This window comes from Suncus etruscus, chromosome 9, assembly GCF_024139225.1.
Source record: "Suncus etruscus isolate mSunEtr1 chromosome 9, mSunEtr1.pri.cur, whole genome shotgun sequence".
Lineage (NCBI taxonomy): Eukaryota > Metazoa > Chordata > Mammalia > Eulipotyphla > Soricidae > Suncus > Suncus etruscus.
Genome location: NC_064856.1, coordinates 103,117,476 through 103,131,582, shown reverse-complemented (window position 1 = coordinate 103,131,582; position 14,107 = coordinate 103,117,476).

Below are 14,107 nucleotides of genomic sequence, written 5' to 3'. Positions count from 1 at the left end.
GCAAAAAACCCTGAGAACAGACAAAAATTCCATTTAGGAAATTATAGACAATAATTTCTAACTCACAAACCTAAAGTCAAGAAAGCAAAACCTTAATGTAATACAACATAGATTCCTAATATTAAAAACTAAAATAGAAAAACATTAATTACGATAGTCAAAAGAAGTGTCGTACCAAATATAACTTCAAAGGATTACAGTTATAGGAAAAACAACAGATGAAATTTCTACAGAGTTCAATACCAATCTGTAAATATGAGGGGTCTGAAACTCCAAAAAGACCGGCAGAAGACACTTGATGGGTCTGGAAAAGCGGGTTGAAGCCTTGTACAGGAGATAACATCAAGCTGAATGAAGAAGGAAGGCCAGTACAGTCATCCATGTGTTGGGGCATCCCCAAGCGTTACATTATTACATCATGAGTTGGTTGGGCTTCTGCATTTCCTTTGGGATCGGTGCAATCTTGGGGTAGCCATTGTAGAAATGGTCAAAAATAGCACTGTGTATGTGGATGGAAAACCAGAAATTCAGATAGCACAGTTCAACTGGGATCCAGAGACTGTAGGTCTTATCCATGGATCTTTTCTCTGGGGTTACATTGTGACACAAATTCCAGGTGGCTTCATTTCCAACAAGTTTGCAGCATATATGGTGTAAAACTCCAACAGTCACGGATTTCTTCTTCCAGCCGAGATCAGGAAGCTTGTAGTTGTGGGTGAAGGAGATGAGTTGCACATGTGAAGGGAATCCTGAAAATTAAAATGTTAAGGACTAGGAAGAGAGAAGGAAGGATAAGGAAGACTAAATTGGGGAAGATAAAGTTAGGAAAAAGGGAACTATATACAAAATATGCAGAACAGACAGACACTAAACAAGACATATATATACAGACTTCACAAAAAGTATGGCCATAACACTCACTCATACTAAAAAATATTTGTTGGAAAGGATCTAAAATAGAGCAAAAGAAAAGAGAATTCAGCTGAATCAACTAAAAGCGCCTTAAAATGTAATAGCCGGCAATTGTTTAGATAAATCATTTCAAATTCAAAAATCTTTTTTTTTTTAATGGCAGAGCAGAGCAGATCTGAAAGAGAATTTCATCTGTAATACAAACATGGAAAACTCTACTATAAGTGTATATCAGTATATATACAAAGTTATTGTATAACAGTAACTTTATGATAATCAATCATAGGCAAGAAGCACTGTGAAGAAAGTCCACCTAAAATTATCATTATGTCAGCGTCTTAAAACCTAAATTGAGGAAAATAAAGCAATGATGTTAAAATAAAAAGAGTGAAAGTCGTTAAATGAGTATACCTAGAAAGAAAAACAACATTAATATGATGAGAAATTTCTCTTTCAGATGAACCTTGACTAAATTAATTTGTAAAATTTCATGATTAACTGAGACATAGAGCAATAATGAAATTAAGACATAAATCCATCCTACAAGGAAACACATTGGGGATTCATGATTTTCAATCTATATTCATTGATCATGCCTGTGGAAAGAATCCTAGAGCATTAATAGCAACTGATAAGGAAGTGAAATGATTATCTGGTGTTCATCGTAGATCTTTAAGAAGTATAAAACAGGATGTATGCTGCTGTGGATTTCACCAATGTATTAGGGACTTTTTTGATCTTCTTGTCATCAAAATTAATCCAGTGTTGTTTTGCAGCAATTTTACAGTATGAAGTACAGTGCCCATAGTGAACTTTACCATAATGGTTTGACACCGATGATAAGTTGTATTTCTTAATCTTGCTTTTATTCTCTGAAGTGAATTCCTCTAAATTGAGGTCTTCTAAAGGAAAATCTACATAAGTATGCAATTTTTTTATTTGTTTTCCATCAAACGCAAAACGTTTCAAGTGTATTATAAATACTGGTGGCAGTTTCCATAAGTACGTTTTCTTTGAAAAATCCCTTCTATTTTTGCAACTGTTGCACAGAACTTTGTTGTCATTTCTTAATTCTTCTTCTTTAAAAAATTCAGAGAGGCATTCCTGTAATGTACATTTATCTGTAGATGTAACAGCCAGAGACAAATGAACAAATGTCTCATAAACCTCAGACTTTTGGTGGCAAGTGAGACACTGGAGTATAGATTTGAATTGTCCTTGAAAGAGATAATAAATACTAGATTTGTGAGCCTTTTGGTGTTCTGGACTAAATTGTTCATAATTTTCATTTTCCATGAGATGTGTAGTTTTATCTGTCATTAGATTTATGGTAAGCAAGTCCTGATGTAGTCCCTCAATTAGGAACATCAATAGTTCATGAGGATCCTGCTGATTGTGTCCAGCAAACTGGTCATTAAGTAAACCAATTGTTACTTTGAAGCTTTCAGGGTTAATATATCTATGAAATCCATTTCCCATGGTTTTGATGAGCCGACCAAATTCTTCTGCTAATTTACCTTTATGCCCCATCGGATTTTTCTTGTTAATATCCTTTTTATAATGATCTTTATGAAAATACTGAGTCAGGTCTGAAATATTATACAAGCATGGCAATATTGAGTTCATGTAGCAAGAGTTTCCTATATTTTGGAGCCCAGTTAAGACAGGTTCCTGTCTTTTCTTTTGCATCTCGGAGTGTAAGGGTTTATCACTACTATCAGTCTCACTCATTGTATGGTGTTTGACAGCTAAATCCTTGTACCCTGCCCCAGAGACCTCAGCAATATTACTGCTGTTAGTGTCTGAAGTATTCTGTTTTTGCTCTGAAAGAAAGTTTGTAGTCTGAACCTGATCATTTGTGCTAGCCCGATTTCTAACAAGGCGTAATGGAACCCAAAATTTCTTGGGAGGGTTGTCATTTATAGAAACATAGGCATAACCCCTTCCTCTTAGGAGAAGATATTCAGCTATCCATTTTTCATCCTCCTTGATCCAAATAGGTTTTTGGGTTGTTTCTTGTCTCTGAATATCTTCTTTAAAATGTCTTTCTGCTGCAGTGTAACTTTCCCCTTGGGGTAAGTTAAAGTAATTTAGTGTGATAAGAGTCAAGGATAACAAATCCGTTGGTGGTAAACCTCTTTTTCTATTTTTTTGCAATTGGGTTTTTAAGGTTCTGTGAGTCCTTTCTACAATGGCCTGTCCCCTACAATTGTAAGGAATTCCTCTGAGATGTCTTATCTGCCATTCCTTACAAAAAAATTCAAAAGTTTTGCTAACATAGGCTGGCCCATTATCAGTTTTTATAGAATATGGAATACCCATCACAGAGAAACATTGTAAAAGAAAACTACAAGCAGCCTTAGATTTTTGAGAAGACATGGGAATTGCCCACATAAACCGAGAATAAGTGTCCACCACAACATGAAGATAAGGTTTCCTTGGAAATAAATCTGTTTGAGTTATATCCATTTGCCAAAGTTCGTTTGACTGTAAGCCTCTTGGGTTTGCTCCTGCTATGTGAGTCTTTTTTGTTAACGGTGCACATACGTTGCAGTTTTCTACAATTTCTCTAGCTTGCCTCCATGGAATTTGGTAATTTACATGTAAACGGCGAGCATTTGTGTGTAGGGCTGAATATTCCTCTACAGGTGATTTAAATATGGGCATTGCTAGCAATTCAGCAGTTTTATTTCCTTGAGCCATAGGTCCTGGAAGACCTGAGTGGGCTCTAATATGCGTGATGAAGATGGGCTCAGTTCGTTTTTGAAGAAGCTGCTGTAATTGTTTAAGTAAGTTCTGTATGATCGGGTTATTAGCATTAAGGGATGCAGTGGCTATCACATGACATAAATTTACCACATACAAAGAATCAGAAACTATATTCATGGCTTCAGATACATTTTCTAATAGGTAAATTAACGTTGCTAATTCAACTTTCTGTGCAGATTTATATTTGGTATATATGGTCATATTAATGTTGTCTCCAGTTATTCCTCCTTTTCCATTTTGGGATCCATCAATGTAAAAAACCTTGGCATTGGGAATAGGGGAATCCTGAACAATTGAAGAAATAACAAACTGAGTTTTCTTTAAAAAGTCCCAAATTTTTCCTGCTGGATAATGGGAGGATATTTCTCCTGTGAAATCTGAGAGGGCCCTTTGTAGAGATTCATTAATTGGCAATATTGACTCAATTTCCTTTTTTGGTACTGCAAAACTATTATATCTGGGTCAAAACCTAGTAAAGATATAGATCTGAGTCTTGCCTTGATAATAATCTCTGAAATCAGTTGCAAGTAGGGGACAACTGAGCAAGGTTGTTTGTTATGTAAATACACCCATTCCAAAGGTCCTGACTGTTGCATCAAGGCCCCTGTGGGGTTTCTATAGTAGGGAAGATTAACAGTAATACCTTTTCTCCTGGGATGAATCTTGAGAGAAACGATTTTTATAATCTGCTCAAGAAGATGTCCAATTCATTTTTGGCAGCTGTTGTTAAATTTCTCGGGCTATCTAAAGCAGGATCACCCTCCAACGTTTTAATCAGATTAGATAACTCTGCATTTGGGATTCCTAGTGCAGGGCGGAGCCAATTTACGTCACCTAAAAGTCTTTGAAAATCATTTAGCGTTCTGAGGTTTTCTTTTTTGATAGAAAATTTTTGTGGACGTATAGACGTCTGGTCCAAAATAAAACCCAAATATTGATACGGTGGCATTATCTGCATTTTTCTAAAGCTATTTTCAGTCCTGATGTTTGTAAACAGTCAGTAACATAAGAGTATAATTTCTGTAAATCTGTTTCATTGTTCATTGTGAGCAAGATATCATCTGTATAATGAAATATCATGGCTTGAGGAAATTTTTCACGAGCAGGGCTCAAAACCTTATGTACAAAAAACTGACACATGGTTGGGGAATTCAGCATGCCTTGGGGGAGAAAAGTCCATTGGAAACGTCTGCAGGGATGGGTATTATTGAGAGAAGGAACTGAGAATGCAAAACATTTTTTATCATCTGGGTGGATAGGAATATGGTAGAAGCAGTCTTTCAGATCAATTATAATTAGTGGTCATTCCTTTGGAATAACTACAGGTGATGGTAAACCAGTCTGCAATTTGCCCATAGGTATCATGGATAAATTTATAGCTCTAAGATCCATCAAAAGTCTCCATTTACCGAATTTCTTTTTTTATAGTGAATATAGGTGAATTCCATTGAGAAAAAGATGGTTCAATATGTCCTAAACTTAGCTGTTCCTCCACTAATTCTGTCAGCACCTTTAATTTATCAATTTTAAGGGGCCACTGACCTGTCCAAATTGGTTCATCAGATTTCCATTTTATTTTATTGGTGCTGGTGTTTTTATGGTAGTGGCCCCTATTAAAATTTTTTGGTTTTTAAATCAAAAGAAGGTTCGGGCTCTTCTGGAGCTAATGGGATGTGGAATTCTGCATTTCACTGTTTGTGCAGGTCACGGCCCCACAGGGATGGTGAAAATGGGCCCATGTGAGGTCTGATTATTGCTTTTTGATTTTCTGGGCTATAAAATAGCATAGTCCTTGTACTCAACAGACAGGAACACAGGCCTCCTATTCCTTCTAGGGAATACGGGATTTCCTGAAGAGGCCAATTTTCTGGCCATTCTTTATCAGAAATTACGGTAACCTGAGCACCCGTATCTATCATTCCATCAAAGGGTTGGCCTTCCAAGTGAAGTTTGATCATTGGGTGTTCATCTTTACATTTAGTAACCAGAGCCACGATTGGGTTTTGAGCAGCACCCGGATCTGTGCTTCCAAAACCTCCAATTCTAGTCTTATCTGAAGTCCCAAATTTGACATAAGGCACTATTACTATCTGGGCAATCGCTTCTCCTTTTTTAAAGGTCCATGTAACTGGTACAGTAATAACTACAATGATTTCTCCCATAGAATCTGAGTCAATGACACCAGTGATTACTGATATACCCTTTATGTTGAGGGAACTTCTGCCAAGAATCAAACCCATAGTATCTGGGGGTGGCGGGCCTACAATGCCAGTTTCTAACATGTAAGGGCATGCTCCTGGGTAAATTGTAATGTCCTCTGGGCATAATATGTCTAATCCGGCACTCCCTGAAGTGGAGTGGATTAATTCCCTTATCGTGATGAATTTTCTTGGGCTGGGCTTGGTAGGATTATTGTCTGTGAACTTTGCCCCTGATTTGGAAGGGCCTGGGGGGAGGCCCTGTGGGCGTTTCCCTGCATCTTGTATGTGTGTTCTTGAGGAGCTGAATTTATAAGGAGACGACAATTTCTTTTGATATGTCCCTGTTTTCCACAATGGTAGCATGCCATTTGCCTCCTGGGGACTGTGTTGAAACCTCTACTTAGGTTATTATTAATGAGGTTTCTGGATCTGCAATCTTTCGCCCAGTGGCGACCCCTTTTGCATTTTGGGCAAAGACCTGGTTTCCGGAAAGTGTTCTGTCCCCGAGGGGAGTAAGGCATTGTTCCCTTGGTAACTGGGAAGGTTTGTACTGAGTCTAAGTGGGGTGGGGGTTGGGGTTCCACATAGACATTCTGGCAGGCATAAAGGTAATCATTCACATCTGACTTTTCATTTGATGTATTCAATACTAATCTACAGGCTGAATTTGCATTATGATAGGCCAAAGATTTTACTAGGAAGTTTCTCATCTCCTCACCTTCCACGTGTAACTTCAGAGCATCTTTAATCTTACCTACAAACTCTGCAAATGACTCATAAGGGCCTTGGGTAATTTTTAAAAAGTTTCCTCTACCAATGCTGTTAGAATCAATTTTTTCCCATGATGACCATGCAATCTCCCTAATTAAATTTAAGATTTCCTTAGGTAAAGCTGCTTGTGTCTGAATATTTGCAAATTGATTTTCTACCATCAATAATTCATATGATAGAGTAACACCTGCCACTTGCTTTTTCATACCATCCGGGCTATATTATTTAGCTTTTACGCCTTCTGAATAGTACATTTCCCATTCAGTTCGCTGTTTAGACAACAAGCATATTTCAGCAATTCTTTTAAAATCATACAAAGTCCAAGATGAGTTATGACTCCAAAGTCTTAATAACTCCACACTGTATGGCGATTTTGGCCCATGCTCTTTACATGCTCTTTTAAACCAATCTAATTCTTCCATCTGATAGGGTACATAGTTAGAAACATTTACCCCGTCTATAGGGGATGAGGCCGGATTAGCAAAATTACTCTGAATAGAGCTCTGAGACCAAGCATGTGGTTCATTGTTTGAATCTGCTCTGCTCTGCGATTCAATTTTGTGACTAGAAGGAGGCATCCCTCGTGGAGTTAGCACTGGAGGTTGATCATTATCTGAGTCACTACTGTCAAGCAATTCACTAGAATTAGGCTTAATATTCTGAGTTGTTTTTCAGGGTTCAAGTCCCTGTTCAGGCGCCATTATGTAGCAAGTCAGCCCATGAAGAGGTTGACTGATGGTGGGATAGAGAATGAGGCCTTTTTCTTCCAGCTCGGAGCACGCGTCTGCCACCCTGTCTAGCCCACGGTTCTGAGGTGAAACAGCGGGTAAACAGCTCGCAGACAGTCAGGCTCGTGGAAATATTTGCTTTATTCAGATGGACAAAACTGAAGTCCAAAGACTCAGATTCAGTTCCAGCCAGCCAAAAGCCCCGGCCTTCCACAGACCTCTGTTTTTATACTCCAGAGTCAGGTACCACCCAATGGTGGGATCAGATACCAACCAATGGTGAAAGCAGAATCAGGTCCTACCCTAGGGTGGGGGCAGAATGCCAGGTCACACCCTAGGGTAGGGCACAATCACCAATCAGTTTAGGGTGAGTAACATAGTAATCCCCCAAAATATTTACATACACAACAATATGAATCTATTCTGGAGCAAGTTGGTGCCAGGGTAGCATTAGGGCATTTCCAGGGGAGTTTGATTTCTGGTGATGATGCAGAAAACTGCTGGTTCCAAGGATGGGATTTGAGGTGTGGAGTTGGATTGTCTATGTTGAATCAACTGAGGCCTAAGTCAAGTCCCCATAACAAATGTTCAAGGTGAAAGGCACCCATGCACAATAAAATTCATGGATTCTTATTCTTATTAGATAAGAAATTCTTTCTATATGTAAGATTTTCCCATTTTACTGTGCCTATGCAAATAGGAATAATGCTATATGATACTTCTGGTGCCTATGGGGGTAATAATAACAAGATAAACCATCTCTATAACCTGATTTTAACCTGAACTCAGATCTCAAGCAAAACTTTTCTACTAGAACATCCTAATAAATAGATCCAAAAAGGGGTTAGGGGACGCTACCTCTATATAAGAAAATAAACACTAAGAATTATACCCATTACAGAAATATGTCTACAGAAGCAAAAGAAATAGAGATATACCCATTAAGTCTTTTGAGATAGTCGAGGAAGGAGAGATTTAAAATCCACAATTTTATCCCTCACCATGGTCTTGTGGAGTCTGTGAAATGGGTCACAGAAATCAGTGATCAGGTAGCATCCTTGAGCTGAGGATCTCTCCAGAGCCAAATCTGGTAGCAAGCCATAGTCTACAGTAGGGATGGTGGAAAAAAGGGGCAATATATAATGAGTCAACAGAAGTGTGGCTTCAGCTTTTTCCCAGGCTGAGAAATGACTGGCTAGGAAGTGTTCTTTCACTTTGAGAACCGACTAATAGCTTTCTGGGGCAGGATGAAGGTTCCCGTTCTTGAGGAGTTAATAACTGAGGCTAAAGAGGGTTAAATAGGGATAGATAATGGATCAGGGTTAAAGGGGTGAGCAGTTAAAAGAGGATTTGTAAGGTGGTAGATGAGAGGAACAGGGAGGAGGGGTTATATATAACAAGAACTGTATACAGTATAGGCAGGTATTATGTAAAATATAAATGAGACAGACTTGAGGATTCTACCACATTCACACATACATAGACATTAGAAATCTATTTATAGGTTGCTGTTGAAGGACTGACTCTTATGGAATGGGTTGGTGAGCTTAAAAAATATGGGACTGGCACATCAGGGAGAACGGATTTCTAATGTCTAGGCACCTCATCAATGACAAGGGTAAATTTTGCTAAATAAAAGCTTCAGGGCTTAGAATGTGCATGGAGCATTTTATATCAATTATAATTTTCACGTCTAGAATCTTAAGCAATATGGTAGTAAGCACTGTAAGAAGAGTTTACTCCATGTTGTATCATCTACCATGTCTCAAGCATCCTGGTTCCTCTCCTGAAAGAAAACTGACAATAGGGGTATTATGATATAATAGTAAAGTAGCTTGAAATGAAAAAAAAATGGTAAAAACACTCAAAGAATGGGGGCTGTAACAAAAGTCTATAGTGTGCAGTTGCCTATTTCAGTGGTCTCTATGAAAATAAGAATTAGATTATAATAATAGGTGTAATCTAAAGAAAAATGAATAATTAGAATATTTTGTCCAGACATTGCTATATTGAACACTGTATTTGAAGTCTACTATGATAGAGTACTAAAATGTAAAATTATGGTGACCAACCTATATCTTCAAGAACCACTGAGGACAAAGAAGTTAAAGTTATTTTAGATATAATAAAATTAAGACACTAAAACATTTTAATAGTGAGCTCTGTAGTGTATGTCTCTGGCTTGCAAATGCATTCTGCATCTATCTGTTTCTCTGGATACAAGCATCAATACATTATTATAGACCTCTATAATGAACAGTTGATGGAACACTTGTTCAATCTAAAAAGTTTTTTAGATTGCTGCAGGTTCCTTTGAAGTATTAGAAAGAATAAAGGCTTATGGGGCCTGAGCAGTGGTGCAAGCAGTAAGGCATCTGCCTTGCCGGCGCTAGCCTAGGATGGACTACAGTTCGATCCCGTGGCATCCCATATGGTCCCCCAAGCCAGGAGCAATTTCTGAGTGCATAGCCAAGAGTAACCCCTGAGGGTGGTCGGGTGTGGACAAAAAAACAAACAAAACAAACAAAAAAGAATAAAGGCTTTTGTGTTTCTCCTCTTTCACTTAATTTCTTTTCTTTTCTTTTCTATACCCTGCAGCCTATGGTGTTTAAGATATCTACCATTTTCAGGGGTCCTCAAACTTTTTAAACAGGGGGCCAGTTCATTGTCCTTCAGACCATTGGAGGGTCTGACTATAGTAAAAACAAAACTTATTAATGAATTCTTATGCACACTGCATATATCTTATTTTGCAATGAGGAAACAAAACATCTACAAATACAATATGTGGCCCGCGGGCCATAGTTTGAGGACCACTGATAGATCATTGTGTTTCTTGATGCAGTTATTCTAAATACCACGAATAAGTGATATCATTTTGTACTTATCCTTCTTCTGGCTTATTTCTTTTAACATAATATATTCTGGTGCCATCTATTTTGCTGTGTATTGCATGATTGCATCATTTCTTACTATTATGCAGTATTCCATTGTGTATATGCACCACATCTTCATGATTCACTCATCTGTTGTGGAACCTCGGGGTGGTTCCAAGTCTTAGCTATTGTATTGAGAGCTGCAAGGAATAGTTTTGTGCATACTTTAGGTTTTGTTTGTTTGTTTGTTTCGTTTTGTTTTGCTTTTGCTCTTTGGGCCACACCTGGTGATGCTCAGTGGTTACTCCTGGCTATGTGCTCAGAAAGCGCTCCTGGCTTGGGGACCATATGAGATCAAACCACAGTCCATCCTAGGCTAGCGCATACAAGGTAGATGCCTTATTGCTTGCACCACAGCTCTGGCCCTGCATATGTACTTTTGGATGAATGTTATAAAATCCTGGGGATAGATACCCAAGAGAGGGATTGCTGGGTTATATGGCAGCTCAATTTTGACTTTACTGAGAATCTTCCATACTGTTTATCATGGGGGTTGAACAAGGCATCATTCCCACCAGTAGTGGATGAGAGTTCCTTTTTTGTTTGCTTATTTTTGTTTGTTTGTTTTTGTGCCACACCTGGTGATGCTCAAGGGTTACTCCTGGCTATGTGCTCAGAAATTGCTCCTGGCTTGGGGGACTATATGGGATGCCAGGGATCGAACCACAGTGTCCTAGGTCAGACGAGTGCAAGGCAAACACACTATTGCTCCACCAACACCCTGGTCCAGAGAGTTCCTTTCTTACCATATCTCCACTAACAGAGATTGTTACCATTATTTTATTTATTTATTTATTTATTTATTTATTTATTTGGTTGGTTGGTTGTTTTGTTTTTGGGGCCACACCCAGTGGCACTCAGTGCCTGGCTCTGCTCTCATAAATAACTCCTGGCAGGCTCAGGGACCATATGGGATGCCTGCTATTGAAACCAAGTCCGTCCTGGGTCTTCTGCATGCAAGGCAAACACCCTACCATTGTGCTATTTCTCCAGCCCCAGTCCCATTATTTTTAATATGTCACTGGTATAAGATTTGTTGTCTTGATTTAGATTTCCCTAATGATAAGTGATGAACATTTTTTTCATGTGTCTGTTGGCTATCTGTAGGTCTTCCTGAAAGAAGCATCTGTTCATTCACTCTCCCCGTTTTTGAAGGTTATTTTAGATTTTGTTGAGCTAAACTTTTTTCATTCCACCCCCATCTTCCATTTCTGGGAGGGGTCTTTGGAAGGTAACAAAAGGATTGCCTCAGGGGCAGAGGGGTATTCAGTGAAAGATTCAGAGAGAAACAGCAGGAGACATAACAGAAAACAGGAGAGGCCTTTCTCTGCTGGCCCAGGCCACATGCCTGCAACCCCTACCAGCTGGCAGGTCTCAACTTCAGGATAGCCACGAGGAAGTGATCCACAGGCAGTCAGATTTTAGCAGAAAAGTTTTATTGATAATACACCCTAGCCACCCAGGCTAACCATTTAAGCAGGCTCTCATCAACTGGCCTGACATCTCAACCTGTTTCTGCCGTGTCTCCTGCTGCTTCTCTCTGAATCTCTCACTGAATCTCCCTTCTGCCCCTGAGGCAATCCTTTTTTTACCTTCCAAAGACCCCTACCAGAAATGGAAGATAGGGGGTGGGGTGACAACCTTTGAGTATTTTGTATATCCTATATTTTAAACTTTTTTTTCTAATGTGCTGAGTGCAAAGATATTTTTTCTCAATCATTTATCTGTCTTCTGGTTTTAGCCTGTGTTGCTTTTGCCATTCAGAAAAAAAAATTTAGTTTTATGTAGCCCTGAAAGGTAAAAGAAATAAAATAATTTTTCTCTGCAGCTTCCTGAGGACTCGCCCTTAATGAGCTGGACCACACCCCTTCCTAAATCCCAAGAACTCACCCTTGACCAAAAGATACATTTTAAGTGTTACAAACCTTGTGACTTGTGGTTATCTAAATCTTGCAAAAATGAACTGAGCAAATGTCAAATGGACCACCCTACCTGAAATGGACCACCCTACCTGAAATGAACCAACCTACTGTAATTTTCCACTATAGGGATGTTATATAAAGACTTGTTAAATCTGGTTCGGGGCTCTCTCATCCTCTGGGAGGGCCCCTGCATGCTTGTATAATAATAATAATAAATAAATAAAACCCTTGCTTTTGCATGGTCTCTGCCTCTTAGAGTCATTAGAGGGGTGCGTTTGGAATTCCCGACCTTATCAGTCCCATTTGATGCTATAGCTATTGGCATCCTATTATTAAAGACATTTTTTTTGAGCTGTAAGTCTTGGAGTGTTCTGCCTATCTTTTCCTCAATGAACTTTGGGTCTGATCTCAAGTTCTTTAATTCATATTAAATTAACTTTTGTGTGAGCTATGGGTTAATCTTTGATTTCTTACATGTGGTTATTTATTTGTTCCAACACCACTTGTTGAAGAAATGGTTTTGGTTCCATTTCAAATTCTTGGCTCCTTTTTCAAAAATTTGTTGACTGTATACTTGGGTTATGCCAATGTGTATTCTATTCTGACCTAATGGTATGAAACTGTCTTTGTTCCAATACCATGCTGGTTTTTTTGTTTGTTTGTTTGTTTTTGTAGTTTTTGGGTCACACCCGACAGTGCTCGGGGGTTTTTCCTGGCTTCCTGCTCAGAAATTGCTCCTGGCAGGCACGGGGGACCATATGGGACACTGGGATTCAAACGATGACCTTCTGCATGAAACATAAACGCCTTACCTTCATGCTATCTCTCCGGCCCCATCCATACTGTTTTGATCACTATGGCTTTGTAGTAGAGCTTCAAGTTAGTCAAAGTGATGCCTCACAATTTTTTTTTAAATATGAATTTGCCAACCTATGTTTTTCATGTTTCCACACAAACTTTATAATTGACTGATCTAATTTCTTAAAGAAATTGATAGCAAGCAATTCAGAGGTATAATTGATATATCATATCCACCCTATACTGGCTTAATAATTGCGCTCTACATGAGATTATATATGGCTTACAAGGAATAGGTAATTTGCCTTCTTCCTCTGTTGACAGAGTGCTAGGAGACCAAAAGCCATTACTACCAAAGGAAATACAGCCATGTCCCAACCTTATATGGCTCCTGTACCTCTGAATCTATGATGACATGATTTACATTATCAGTGGCATGTCAAGTTCATCATTCTTCCTCCTATAAATCCACCTCTCACTCCTCTAGCTCATAACCCAGAGGTCTTGTATTTTCTAATTTGTCACTCAGTTACAGTGCCAACCACCACTCCACATACAGTGAAGATCTAATACCTTTGTATTGACAAGTAAGTGGCCCCTTAATGAAATAAAGCTAAGGATGTTTATAAGTTTAGTAAGGAATAATTAAAATTGGGAAACATATGAATATCATTTTCTGAATGGAATTCTCCTGTTTTTGTTCTACAAAAAATTGGGCAAATGGTGACTATTGATTGACTTATGGAATATTAATGCCACAATGATTCTGAATGGAACCCTTCAACCTGGCCTTTCTTCTTCTGTAATAATTTCTAGAAATTGGCATTTAGTAATGATAACATCAGACTATTTCTATAGTATTCCTATTCACTCAGATGACAGTAAATGATTTGCATTCTCCATTCCTTCTTTAAATTATAAGGCACCTATGCACATATTTCAGTGGATGTTTTATCTCAAGAAATAAAAGACTCACTATATGTCAATATTTTGTTGATTTAGTTCTAAGTCCTTCCTGTGCAAGATTTCCTAATGCTTATGCTATACACTGTATGAATGATATTTTAATA